This window comes from Panulirus ornatus, chromosome 20, assembly GCF_036320965.1.
Source record: "Panulirus ornatus isolate Po-2019 chromosome 20, ASM3632096v1, whole genome shotgun sequence".
Classification (NCBI taxonomy): Eukaryota; Metazoa; Arthropoda; class Malacostraca; order Decapoda; family Palinuridae; genus Panulirus; species Panulirus ornatus.
The window spans coordinates 47,675,660-47,688,119 of record NC_092243.1 but is presented as its reverse complement, the minus strand read 5'-3'; the positions used below and the strand labels follow the sequence as shown (position 1 = coordinate 47,688,119).

Sequence of the window (12,460 nt, the reverse complement as noted above, 5' to 3'; positions counted from 1 at the left end):
TCGCAAGGGATGGCGGCAATGGGAAGGACACTGCGAAAGGGTTGGCAGCAATGGGATGGATACTTCGGAAGGGTTGGCAGCTATGGGATGGACACTTTGGAAGGATTGGCAGCATTGGGATGAACACCTGGGAAGTGTTGGTAGTAGTGGTGTAGACCCCTTTAGAGGAAGGCACACTTGTAAAAAGTACAACACTTGAGTGTTCGTCCGTTATTACGAGAATAAGCAAGATGTTATTAAGTTGACACGTGCCCATGTGAGGAAAAGGTTGTGAAAGTGATTCATTTTTACTTATAAACATCATTCGAACGAGTAATTACATGAGAGAGAATTACGCACTCATATATTTCCGCAAAACTAACAGGTCTCCTTACTTTATCACTACCTGTTATCACTTCCTCTTTTGCCCCCTTCAGCAATGTTTGCATTCGTTGTCCGCCCATTATTTGCCTCCTTCCAACACATCTTTTTATTTTCTCTAAAGTTTAATGATATTTTCTCACCCCAGCTCTCATTTGTCTTCTTTTTCAACCCCTGCATCCTCCTCTTGTTTTCCAGTCGCTTTTCTTTTACAATAATTAATTACAGGCCGTAATAACGCCCAAACAGTATGCCAATCTCAGATTCGCATTCAGCATGAAAAATAGCTCTGATACTGAAGTTTTCAAAGAAATTAGTCATTTTGGAAAAATAGTTGAAATTATCATGGAAGATATCTGATAATGTTTCCCTTGGCCTATATATACCCAATTAATATTGGCTCAATATGGGATGTGAACAGCTTGCTGGATATGTTAATTAGTCATATAACAATGTTATTCTAGCATTTACCAGCAAAGTTCTTCTTGTTGTTCTAATATGGGAGTCTGGTGCCAACCAGGCTACAGAGGATGTCAGTTCCCAAATGCGATTCCAAAGAAATTTCTATTGCTTATTTACTGGTAAATAATTATCATACTGGGGCCTTCTTTCTCTGTGGCCCATCCTCATTATGTTACACCTCGGAATGAATTCTTCAACAAAGTATCAGACCTACTATGGGGTTTATGAAGGTCTTTTAAGTTGGTACAGTTTTCCTCACTGTTCACTTTCTTGAAATATTGACACCATCATTAAACATACTCCAGTCCTTCTAGCGGCACATCATTAGTGAATTTCAACCCTCAATTTCCAGATTCCCCTGACATGGGTCCTTTCTTCACTTCCACCAATGTAATTTTCTATCCACCTATGTATCCTTCTCCTTATTCCTGCCTCTTAAGTGGCATAATTGTCTCAATTGCTTTATGATGGTCTAGATAGACAATCCACACAATATTGTCTACAATATAGCTCACTCTCGTAGAAATATGTTTCATCACACATTGTCTTTCTCTAAAAGAATGTTGTCTCTGGTAGTTTATCCTCTGCAGGAATTTATCCATTTGCTTTCTGAATATTTTTTTCAGTTTGATTTAAGAGCCACAGACATGAGGGAGGCGGGTCTGTATTTCAGCGCCTTCGGTATAACCTTTGATCCCTCCCTTTCCCTTAGTACTAAACATTTTCCCAGCGACATCTTCAACTTGACAGGCGGTGTGTCAAATGAATCTGCTCACTTATTCAGGATGTATGATGAAAATCCATCAGGACTATTAGCTTTATTTGGGTCAAGACCCTTTAGTATGTCCTCTAGATATTACAGGGCTCTTTAAGATCCCCCCCCCCCCACTCCAGCCATCTCACACCTTGCATTTCATTGGAGATCATAGAACCACTGGAAACGAATTGTTACACATAAAACAAACTTATAACTCAATCTTAGCGTTTAGGACTGGCAAGGGATAAAGTCTGGGATATCTTTTAATAGAACCCCAGAAACAAGAAATTGAAGCCAGATTGATAAATCATGGAAAACCTGTGCTAAAGAGATGTTGATGGTTTCAGCACTGGACAAATGGGACAGCTGCTATAATAGTTAAAGCTAGAAGTCAACTTTATGAGCCTTAAGTCATTAGAACAAATATTTAATGCCAGTGGTAAACAACCCAAAAGGGAAAACAACATCTTATGTTATGTGCAGTAGGATTCCCTCGTGCATACAGGAGCGATGACATCAAGCAAACAAGAGTAAACAAACTACAGCTGTATCACCCAGGAGAATAATATAAACAAACATCCGGAGTGTGTGAAGCAGTTTGACAGCCCGAACTATGATTACCCATGTTTGGGGCCTCATCAAACAACCTCACAAAACGTTCCCTTTACCGGCCGTTAAAGCCCGACTTTGAAGTGATCAATAATGTTATGGGTGAATTCATCTCATTTGCATACACTGGTACACTGTCCTCATCCATGATACATTAGTCGTGTGTGAGCAAGCATGCAAGTGCAGGGATGAGCAGTGAAGCAGTGGTAACGAAGCAGTGTGAAGCAGGTGGGCTATGGGTGGGAGGGTGACTGACTGACTCTCGAGAGTAAACAACGAAATTGGTATAATGGCCGACTACCAGTTCTCTTGTTGAAGCGACAGTTTGTCCCTCATAGCTTCTCGCTCGTTTCCTGTGGACATAAGGTGGGTGCAATATTAACACTTACCGTCCATGGTATGAATGGTAGGGTAGTTTAGCGAGTGTGCCAGTACAGGAATTGATGCGGCAGCCATATTAAGTATACCGTATTAAAAATGATATCTAAACACGTATTGCTTCATACCACATACCGTAGTCTTTTCATCTCAGTATATGTTACATTTGTACGTGTTACAACCATATATTACCCTAAACTTGCCAACACACACTGAGTTATTGTGGTAGCTACAGGACCCTTACTGTTGTTCATGTGTATCATCACTGGCAGAGGTTGTGGTCTTCCTGTAATATAAAGTTCTCGTAGTAAAGTTCCTCCTGAGTCGTCAAGTTTCTGGGTCTCCCATTATATGTAGGGCTTGTTAGTTAAAAGTATTGATATTTGATGCACTGGGTCTAACCTAACTGTTCCCTGTCTTGGGTTTGTTTATTCTTGTTATTTTTTAAATGATGAAATCTTAAGAATGACATTCATCAATATTAGAGGAAAAGAGATGGAAAAATGCAAGGCAATGGGACGAGATAGCTTTCACTCCTGACCTGCTGCTACACTTGGGTGGGTGATGCACACTACACCTCACATACAGTCTAGTTATACTTCTGACGCTGAACATTGATTGCAAAGTAGAATTATACATAGTATTTGTACTCGTACACTAATTGTACATTCCTCTCATTCGACATTACTTCTACATAAACGTACATTGTTCGCTCTATGTGTATATTAACATTCTTCTCACCTGTTTACTGGGTGTTGAAGCAGAGGGAAAATGTGGCCAAAATAGAAAATAAAATCCAGTGGACATTGTGGACTGCATTTTACATGGCATGTGTTGGTGAGGAGGATAAATAACATGTTATGGATAGTGACAACCTAAGATATGCTGTATGTACTTCAAACATATGGCAATAATAGCTTTGAAGATTGATTTTATCATATGATTAAAGATATTATTTAAAGAACAGAGTAAGACTTAAGGAATCTACCTTATAACATTTTGTTTGACAGTATTTGATAAGGCAGTTATGATATGGATCATAATAAGGGTCATGGAGGTCAGGGGTAAGATAGGACTATTTTATCTCTGCATTACAAAAAGTTTTGGATATTGAGCAATTTGATTTTGCATTGCTAGAGTAGTGTTTAGAGAACACAATAACAGTTTTGTAGCATGAGATTTTGATGAATGATCTTAAGGTAAGAGTAAAGAAATTTTTTTTATGTGTGGGAAAATTGGGTTTATTGACTTAAAGGTAAGTCAGAAACTTGTAAGAAGTTTACAGAACCCAAGAAAACCTCATTTAACTTCACATAGTAACTGCATTGAACAGTAGAAATACATGCACATTGAACAGTAGAAGTACATGCACATTGAACAGTAGAAGTACATGCACATTGAACAGTAGAAGTACATGCACATTGAATTTGTATGCTGCTGGGAATCGTATCCCTGCTCAGATTGTCATTTGTATCCCTGCTCAGATTGTCATTTGCTAACATTGAGTGGAATGTGTGTGTGATGCTGAGTTGTTAGTGTGACTGGTATATTCAACTAGAATATTACACATAAAGATAAGTCTTGACTGCTGGATAATTAATGTAAGGCTTTCATGAGCCCCATTGATTTTTTACAAGTTGATTATGTAATTTTTCATTTACCCCGCATTTTCCTTGATATACATAGTCCTCACAACACTCTTAATTTTATTATATTCAGTAAAAAGTAATACTCCAAATCATGCTCCACAGCTGTTATTATGTCTTTATAAAAGTACATTAGCATTGTAGAGCACAATCAGTCAATATCCAAAGCTAATAACAATGCAGAACTAAACTAGACTTTTACCATAATTAATTTAAAAGTAGGGGAGACAATTGATGGAACTATGAAACCTAACCTAACCTCCTCAGGCACCAAATATTTTTTCAACTTAGATAGCTATGTGAGAAATGAGTGCATTTTACAGTCCCCATTTACATGCTGTCAGGTGTTCTTTACTACATTCCAATTAACACAAAATCACTTGTAAATTGCAGTCATGAATTAGTTTGTCATTTCACTTAATAAGAAAATTAAGATGAATTTCAGCTTCTTAGTCAGGTGTTCATAGATTCTGTTGATCTCTGACAGGTTATGTTGATCCCCATTTTTCTTAATCTTCATAACCCTTACTATTATTACCCTTTGTTTTGAGATCTGTTTATTCCAAAGCTGTTATGTACATTTCATTTTAAAGAGATGATTTCTTATACAATAACTTGTGTTTGTTTTACACAACAGGATCCCATTAAAGTTGTGTGATTTTATGTAAAGACCAAATTATCTTGTAGGCTGATTGTTTTAGAATATCGGACTTTAGTGAAGTTCACCACAGTTTCATATACAGCTTGTATGTATAATACTATTTTGATGATTGAATTATCTTTTGATGATACCTTTTGGGTGGAGTTCAACCTTCACCATATTGGAATGTATGATGAAACCTTGAAGTTTATTGTGCAATATTTGCTTTACTTGGTGCTTATACAATTGTATGATTGTAGAGATTAATTTATGAAAATTATTATGCAAGTAAATTATTCAAACACACTTGAATAACCGAGTCTTGATCCTCAATAAAAGTTGCCTGTAGCCCTCATGAGTGTATACCAAATGATAAGTTGTGTTGAGTGCTATAGTTTTTATCATTGTTTAGCCAATTTATCATGTGTGTAATCCTCTGTTGACGGCTTCAGAAATATCATAACCTTGCATGCTGTAAATGAGTCCTGTTGAACTTATAGTAAATTGCATGGGGCCATAAATCACAAAGAAGTGATCGACTCTCATTATTTATATGAGTTTCTTGCTTTTCAATATTCTACCATTAAGGGCTTTTGGTGAAACGTACCTATAGCCTCATGATGATGTTGAGTTTCCATTTTTTGTGAAAGTAGAAACAACTTATATGATTTTTTTTTAGTTCTTGATAAAGTATTTGTTAATGGAAGTGTTAATATAGTGTGATAATTCTTGATAACTTCACACATTTAAATTGTACATTACTGGAATAATGTTGCAAGGGTATAAGCATAGCACTTCCAGTTGGGCTTGAGAATGTGAACACATGCAGAGTGTGACCCCAAGATTGGATTGAGTCATCATCATTAGCAGACTAGCATAATTTACAGGGGTGCAGTGCAGTGTAAATGAAGGTCACCCACAGCCACTCATTAGCAAGTCAAGTGGAGTTAGGTCAATTGCTTCCTTGTTGTGGATCCACTTGCGTCATTGTTATACTTGTAGGGGTTCTAGATAGTTCAAAATATCACCTTTCTTTACTTTCTCGCCCGAGGAATCTAATGTGATGAAGGTCACCATGATTTCATTGCTAGTTACTGATAAAGGTGTTTTGTTGAATCTTTTATTATTTTTTCTTTGTTGTTCAGTACTCACCATTTAGGACTAACTCCACTGTCATCTGGAATTGTGTCTGTTAGCTCGATATAAACTGTTTAAGAGAATCAGTTCATGGTGCAGTAGGGTACACTTATGTGCTTTATCGTCAGTCTCCTTGATGTGTTAAGAAAGGAATGGTGACCAGTGGATGTGATGTGTTGAAGGTATGACTATAGCAGTACTGTTGCATCAAAGTTACATCTTTGGATCTAAGTTCTGGTGATTTTTCACCTCAGATCCTTTCTTCTGGTCCTTTGAACTACATATGGAACTGTGTTTTATGTCTGAACATTAAATAGGAATACACCAAGTGGCTAAGTTGGGCATAACAATGCTCTTCTATTAGCATCATGTATATAACACAGAAACTAAGATCTTTCAGGTATCTGGTGCCCATTGATAACATTATAGTAACCTGCTAAGTGAAGTGTTCTCGTGCAGATCACTTGGTCACACTACTTTTTGGTTATAATGATCTTGCTGTGAAATCTGAGTTGTGTCAAGTGAACTGTTGGACTTGATTAATGCATGTGATGCAATTGTCAAGTAGGGGTTGTCAATGTAGAGCTTTGATATTGCCACAGTAATGATGATTTTGGAGTAAGTGGAGAATAGTGTGCACAGAAAGCTAAATTTGCAGTAGATATTTGAGTGATTTAAGATGATAACAGCATCACTCTCCTTTTGATATAGATATATGACTAGAACCAATATTTCAATGGTGAACATTTTTGCCTCCAAAGTAAAGTAGAGAATTAGAAGTAGCATAAGAAAATGGGTTAACTTTTAATAAGTCAATTCATATAAAGTGGCAGCTTATCAAAATTCTCCAGTGTAGTCAATTGATTGGGAGTTGTTTGTAATCTCTTTACCCAGTGTCAGAATTTCATGTAATGTTAATAAAACAGCAAGTTTGGGTCACCAGAGCTGTTAATACTTGTTTACTTGCACGTGACAGAGATAATGAATGCCTCACATAAGAACTCTTCTGGGGTGATTATTAAGGAACTCCATAGAGAATGCTAGCATGATGAACATAAATGTTATGAGTAATTACGGGGAACTCCAGATTGCGACCAATTTGGTGAGTAAGAAAAGGGATATGAAAAGTTAATTGTCACTGTGAATCAAAAGTTTAACTTTTCAAAAGAGATTACAGTTTTTAAAATCACAGCAAGGTGCCCCCAAATTTCCTCCTGGCAATCCCATCTCTCCTGAAACTAAAGTGCAACTCAAAAAACGTACTATCCTCTGTTAAGATCTAGAATTCTCAGGCAGACAGGAGAAGTGGGACATTGTATAACTATTTAGACCATAGTAATAATCTAGATTATGTAATTTTTGTGTAACATATTAGCTTGATCTGCAAAGGAAGCAATCATAGGTTTTCAAACAACTGATGTAGATTATTTGGAGTATTTATTTATTTATTTATTATACTTTGTCGCTGTCTCCCGCGTTTGCGAGGTAGCGCAAGGAAACAGACGAAAGAAATGGCCCAACCCCCCCCCCATACACATGTATATACATACGCCCACACACGCAAATATACATACCTACACAGCTTTCCATGGTTTACCCCAGACGCTTCACATGCCTTGATTCAATCCACTGACAGCACGTCAACCCCGGTATACCACATCGCTCCAATTCACTCTATTCCTTGCCCTCCTTTCACCCTCCTGCATGTTCAGGCCCCGATCACACAAAATCTTTTTCACTCCATCTTTCCACCTCCAATTTGGTCTCCCTCTTCTCCTTGTTCCCTCCACCTCTGACACATATATCCTCTTGGTCAATCTTTCCTCACTCATCCTCTCCATATGCCCAACACCACTTCAAAACACCCTCTTCTGCTCTCTCAACCACGCTCTTTTTATTTCCACACATCTCTCTTACCCTTACGTTGCTCACTCGATCAAACCACCTCACACCACACATTGTCCTCAAACATCTCATTTCCAGCACATCCATCCTCCTGCGCACAACTCTATCCATAGCCCACGCCTCGCAACCATACAACATTGTTGGAACCACTATTCCTTCAAACATACCCATTTTTGCTTTCCGAGATAATGTTCTCGACTTCCACACATTCTTCAAGGCCCCCAGGATTTTCACCCCCTCCCCCACCCTATGATCCACCTCCGCTTCCATGGTTCCATCCGCTGCCAGATCCACTCCCAGATATCTAAAACACTTCACTTCCTCCAGTTTTTCTCCATTCAAACTCACCTCCCAATTGACTTGACCCTCAACCCTACTGTACCTAATAACCTTGCTCTTATTCACATTTACTCTTAACTTTCTTCTTCCACACACTTTTCCAAACTCAGTCACCAGCCATTTCTTTCGTCTGTTTCCTTGCGCTACCTCGCAAACGCGGGAGACAGCGACAAAGTATAATAAAAAAAAAATAAATACTTGATTGCCATTTCTTACGTCAGGGGGTAGCGCCAGGAAACAGACAAAGAATGTCCCATCCACTCATACACATATATATACGTAAATGTCCCTACATGCACATATACATACATATACATATCAACATATACACATATACTTACACATACAAAGACATATCCCTGGGGATAGGGGATTAAGAATACTTCCCACGCATTCCTCATGTGTCGTAGAAGGCGACTAAAGGGGACGGGAGCGGGGGGCCAGAAACCCTCCCCTCCTTGTATTTTAACTTTCTAAAAGGGGAAACAGAAGAAGGAGTCACGCGAGGAGTGCTCATCCTCCTCGAAGGCTCAGATTGGGGTGTCTAAATGTGTGTGGATGTAACCAAGATGAGAAAAAAGGAGAGATAGGTAGTATGTTTGAGGAAAGGAACCTGGATGTTTTGGCTCTGAGTGAAACGAAGCTAAAGGGTAAAGGGGAAGAGTGGTTTGGGAATGTCTTGGGAGTAAAGTCAGGGGTTAGTGAGAGGACAAGAGCAAGGGAAGGAGTAGCACTACTCCTGAATCAGGAGTTGTGGGAGTATGTGATAGAGTGTAAGAAAGTAAATTCTAGATTGATATGGGTAAATCTGAAAGTTAATGGAGAGAGATGGGTGATTATTGGTGCATATGCACCTGGGCATGAGAAGAAAGATCATGAGAGGCAAGTGTTTTGGGAGCAGCTGAATGAGTGTGTTAGTGGTTTTGATGCACAAGACTGGGTTATAGTGATGGGTGATTTGAATGCAAAGGTGAGTAATGTGGCAGTTGGGGGAATAATTGGTGTACATGGAGTGTTCAGTGTTGTAAATGGAAATGGTGAGGAGCTTGTGGACTTGTGTGCTGAAAGGGGACTGGTGGCTGGGAGTGCCTGGTTTGGGGGGCGAGATATACATGGGTATACGTGTGTGGGTGGGAGAGATGGCCAGGGAGCGTTGTTGGATTGTGTGTTGATTGATAGACGCGCGAAAGAGAGACTTTTGGATGTTAATGTGCTGAGAGGTGCAACTGGAGGGATGTCTGATCATTATCTTGTGGAGGCAGGGGTGAAGATTTGTGGGGGTTTTCGGAAAGGAAGAGAGAATGTTGGGGCGGTGAGAGTGGTGAGAGTAGGTGAGCTTGGGAAGGAGACTTGTGTGAGGAAGTACCGGGAGAGACTGAGTACGGAATAGGGAAAGGTGAGAACGGGGGAGGTAAGGGGAGTGGGGGAGGAATGGGATGTATTTAGGGAAGCAGTGGTGGCTTGCGCAAAAGATGCTTGTGGCATGAGAAGCGTGGGAGGTGGGTTGATTAGAAAAGGTAGTGAGTGGTGGAATGAAGAAGTAAGATTATTAGTGAAAGAGAAGAGAGAGGCATTTGAACGATTTTTGCAGGGAAAAAAATGCAAATGAGTGGGAGAGGTATAAAAGAAAGAGGCAGGAGGTCAAGAGAAAGGTGCAAGAGGTGAAAAAGAGGGCAAATGAGAGTTGGGGTGAGAGAGTTTCATTGAATTTCAGGGAGAGTGGGGAGATGTTTTGGAGGGAGGTGAATGGGGTGCGTAAGACAAGGGAGCAAATGGGAACTTCAGTGAAGGGGGCTGGTGGGGAGGTGATAATAAGTAGTGGTGATGTGAGAAGGAGATGGAGTGAGTATTTTGAAGGTTTGTTGGATGTGTTTGATGATGGAGTGGCAGATGTGGGGTGTCTTGGTCGAGGTGGTGTGCAAAGTGAGAGGGTTAGGGAAAGTGATTTGGTAAATAGAGAAGAGGTAGTGGGGGCTTTACGGAAGGTGGAAGCCGGCAGGGCAGTGGGTTTGGATGGCATTGGAGTGGAATTTATTAAAAAGGGGTGTGACTGTGTTGTTGACTGGTTGGTGAGGTTGTTTGGTGTGTGTATGATTCGTGGTGCGGTGCCTGAGGATTGGCGGAATGCTTGCATGGTGCCGTTGTACAGAGGCAAGGGGGATGAGAGTGAGTGCTCAAATTACAGAGGTATGAGTTTGTTGAGTGTTCCTGGTAAATTATATGGGAGGGTATTGATTGAGAGGGTGAAGGCATGTACAGAGCGTCAGATTGGGGAAGAGCAGTGTGGTTTCAGAAGTGGTAGAGGATGTGTGGATCAGGTGTTTGCTTTGAAGAATGTAGGCGAGAAATACTTAGAAAAACAAATGGATTTGTATGTAGCATTTATGGATCTGGAGAAGGCATATGATAGAGTTGATAGAGATGCTCTGTGGAAGGTATTAAGAATATATGGTGTGGGAGGCAAGTTGTTAGAAGCAGTGAAAAGTTTTTATCGAGGATGTAAGGCATGTGTATGTGTAGGAGGAGAGGAAAGTGATTGGTTCTCAGTGAATGTAGGTTTGCGGCAGGGGTGTGTGATGTCTCCATGGTTGTTTAATTTGTTTATGGATGGGGTTGTTAGGGAGGTGAATGGAAGAGTTTTGGAAAGAGGGGCAAGTATGCAGTCTGTTGTGGATGAGAGAGCTTGGGAAGTGAGTCAGTTGTTGTTCGCTGATGATACAGCGCTGATGGCTGATTCATGTAAGAAACTGCAGAAGCTGGTGACTGAGTTTGGTAAAGTGTGTGAAAAAAGAAAGTTAAGAGTAAATGTGAATAAGAGCAAGGTTATTAGGTACAGTAGGGTTGAAGGTCAAGTCAGTTGGGAGGTAAGTTTGAATGGAGAAAAGCTGGAGGAAGTGAAGTGTTTTAGATATCTGGGAGTGGATCTGGCAGCGGATGGAACCATGGAAGCGGAAGTGACTCATAGGGTGGGGGAGGGGGCGAAAATTCTGGGAGCCTTGAGGAATGTTTGGAAGTCGAGAACATTATCTCGGAAAGCAAAAATGGGTATGTTTGAAGGAATAGTGGTTGTGAGGTGTGGGCTATGGATAGAGTTGTGCGTAGGAGGGTGGATGTGCTGGAAATGAGATGTTTGAGGACAATATGTGGTGTGAGGTGGTTTGATCAAGTAAATAATGTAAGGGTGAGAGAGATGTGTGGAAATAAAGAGAGTGTGGTTGAGAGAGCAGAAGAGGGTGTTTTGAAATGGTTTGGTCACATGGAGAGAATGAGTGAGGAAAGATTGACCAAGAGGATATATGTGTCGGAGGTGGAGGGAACGAGGAGAAGTGGGAGACCAAATTGGAGGTGGAAAGATGGAGTGAAAAAGATTTTGAGTGATCAGGGCCTGAACATGCAGGAGGGTGAAAGGCATGCAAGGAATAGAGTGAATTGGAACGATGTAATATACCGGGGTCGACGTGCTGTCAATGGATTGAACCAGGGCATGTGAAGCGTCTGGGGTAAACCATGCAAAGTGTGTGGGGCCTGGATGTGGAAAGGGAGCTGTGGTTTCGGTGCATTATTACATGACAGCTAGAGACTGAGTGTGAACGAATGGGGCCTTTGGTGTTTTTCCTAGCGCTACCTCGCACACATGAGGGGGGAGGGGGTTGTTATTCCATGTGTGGCGAGGTGGCGATGGGAACAAATAAAGGCAGACAGTGTGAATTATGTACATGTGTATACATGTATATGTCTGTGTGTGTAATATATATGTGTACATTGAGATGTATAGGTATTTATGTTGTGCGTGTGTGGACATGTATGTATATGCATGTGTATGTGGGTGGGTTGGGCCATTTTTTCATCTGTTTCCTTGCGCTACCTCGCTAACGCGGGAGACAGCGATAAAGCAAAATGAATAGAAATAATAAATATAAATAACAAAGACATATACATATATATACACATGTACATATACTTGCTTGCCTTCATCCATTCCTGGCACTACTGTACCCCACAGGAAACATTATCAGTACCCCTTCCTTCATCGAGGTAGCACCAAGAAAACAGACAAAAAAAGGCCACATTTGTTCACTTTCAGTCTCTAGCTGTCATGTGTAATACACCAAAACCACAGTTCCCCATCCACTTCCAAGCCCCACAGGCCTTTCCATGGTTTACCCCAGGCATTTCACATGCCCTGGTTTAGTCCAATGACAGCATGTTGACCCCAGTATACCACAT

The 12,460-nt window shown here is 40.4% G+C and overlaps 1 protein-coding gene across 14 annotated transcripts in view; it reads left to right on the top strand.

Moving 5' to 3' along the window:
• The window catches only part of LOC139755984 (uncharacterized), a 522,691-nt gene that overhangs the window by 19,612 nt on the left and 490,619 nt on the right, over positions 1–12,460 (top strand). Inside the window, exon 1 of one of the 14 annotated variants that reach the window (XM_071674878.1) lies at positions 2,130–2,554. The exons of 12 other annotated variants lie outside the window; for them this stretch is intronic. The gene's annotated coding sequence lies outside the window, so the exon portion shown is untranslated. Of the gene's footprint in view, positions 1–2,129; positions 2,555–12,460 lie in introns of those variants that run through there. One more of the 14 variants, XM_071674875.1, reaches the window with a different exon arrangement.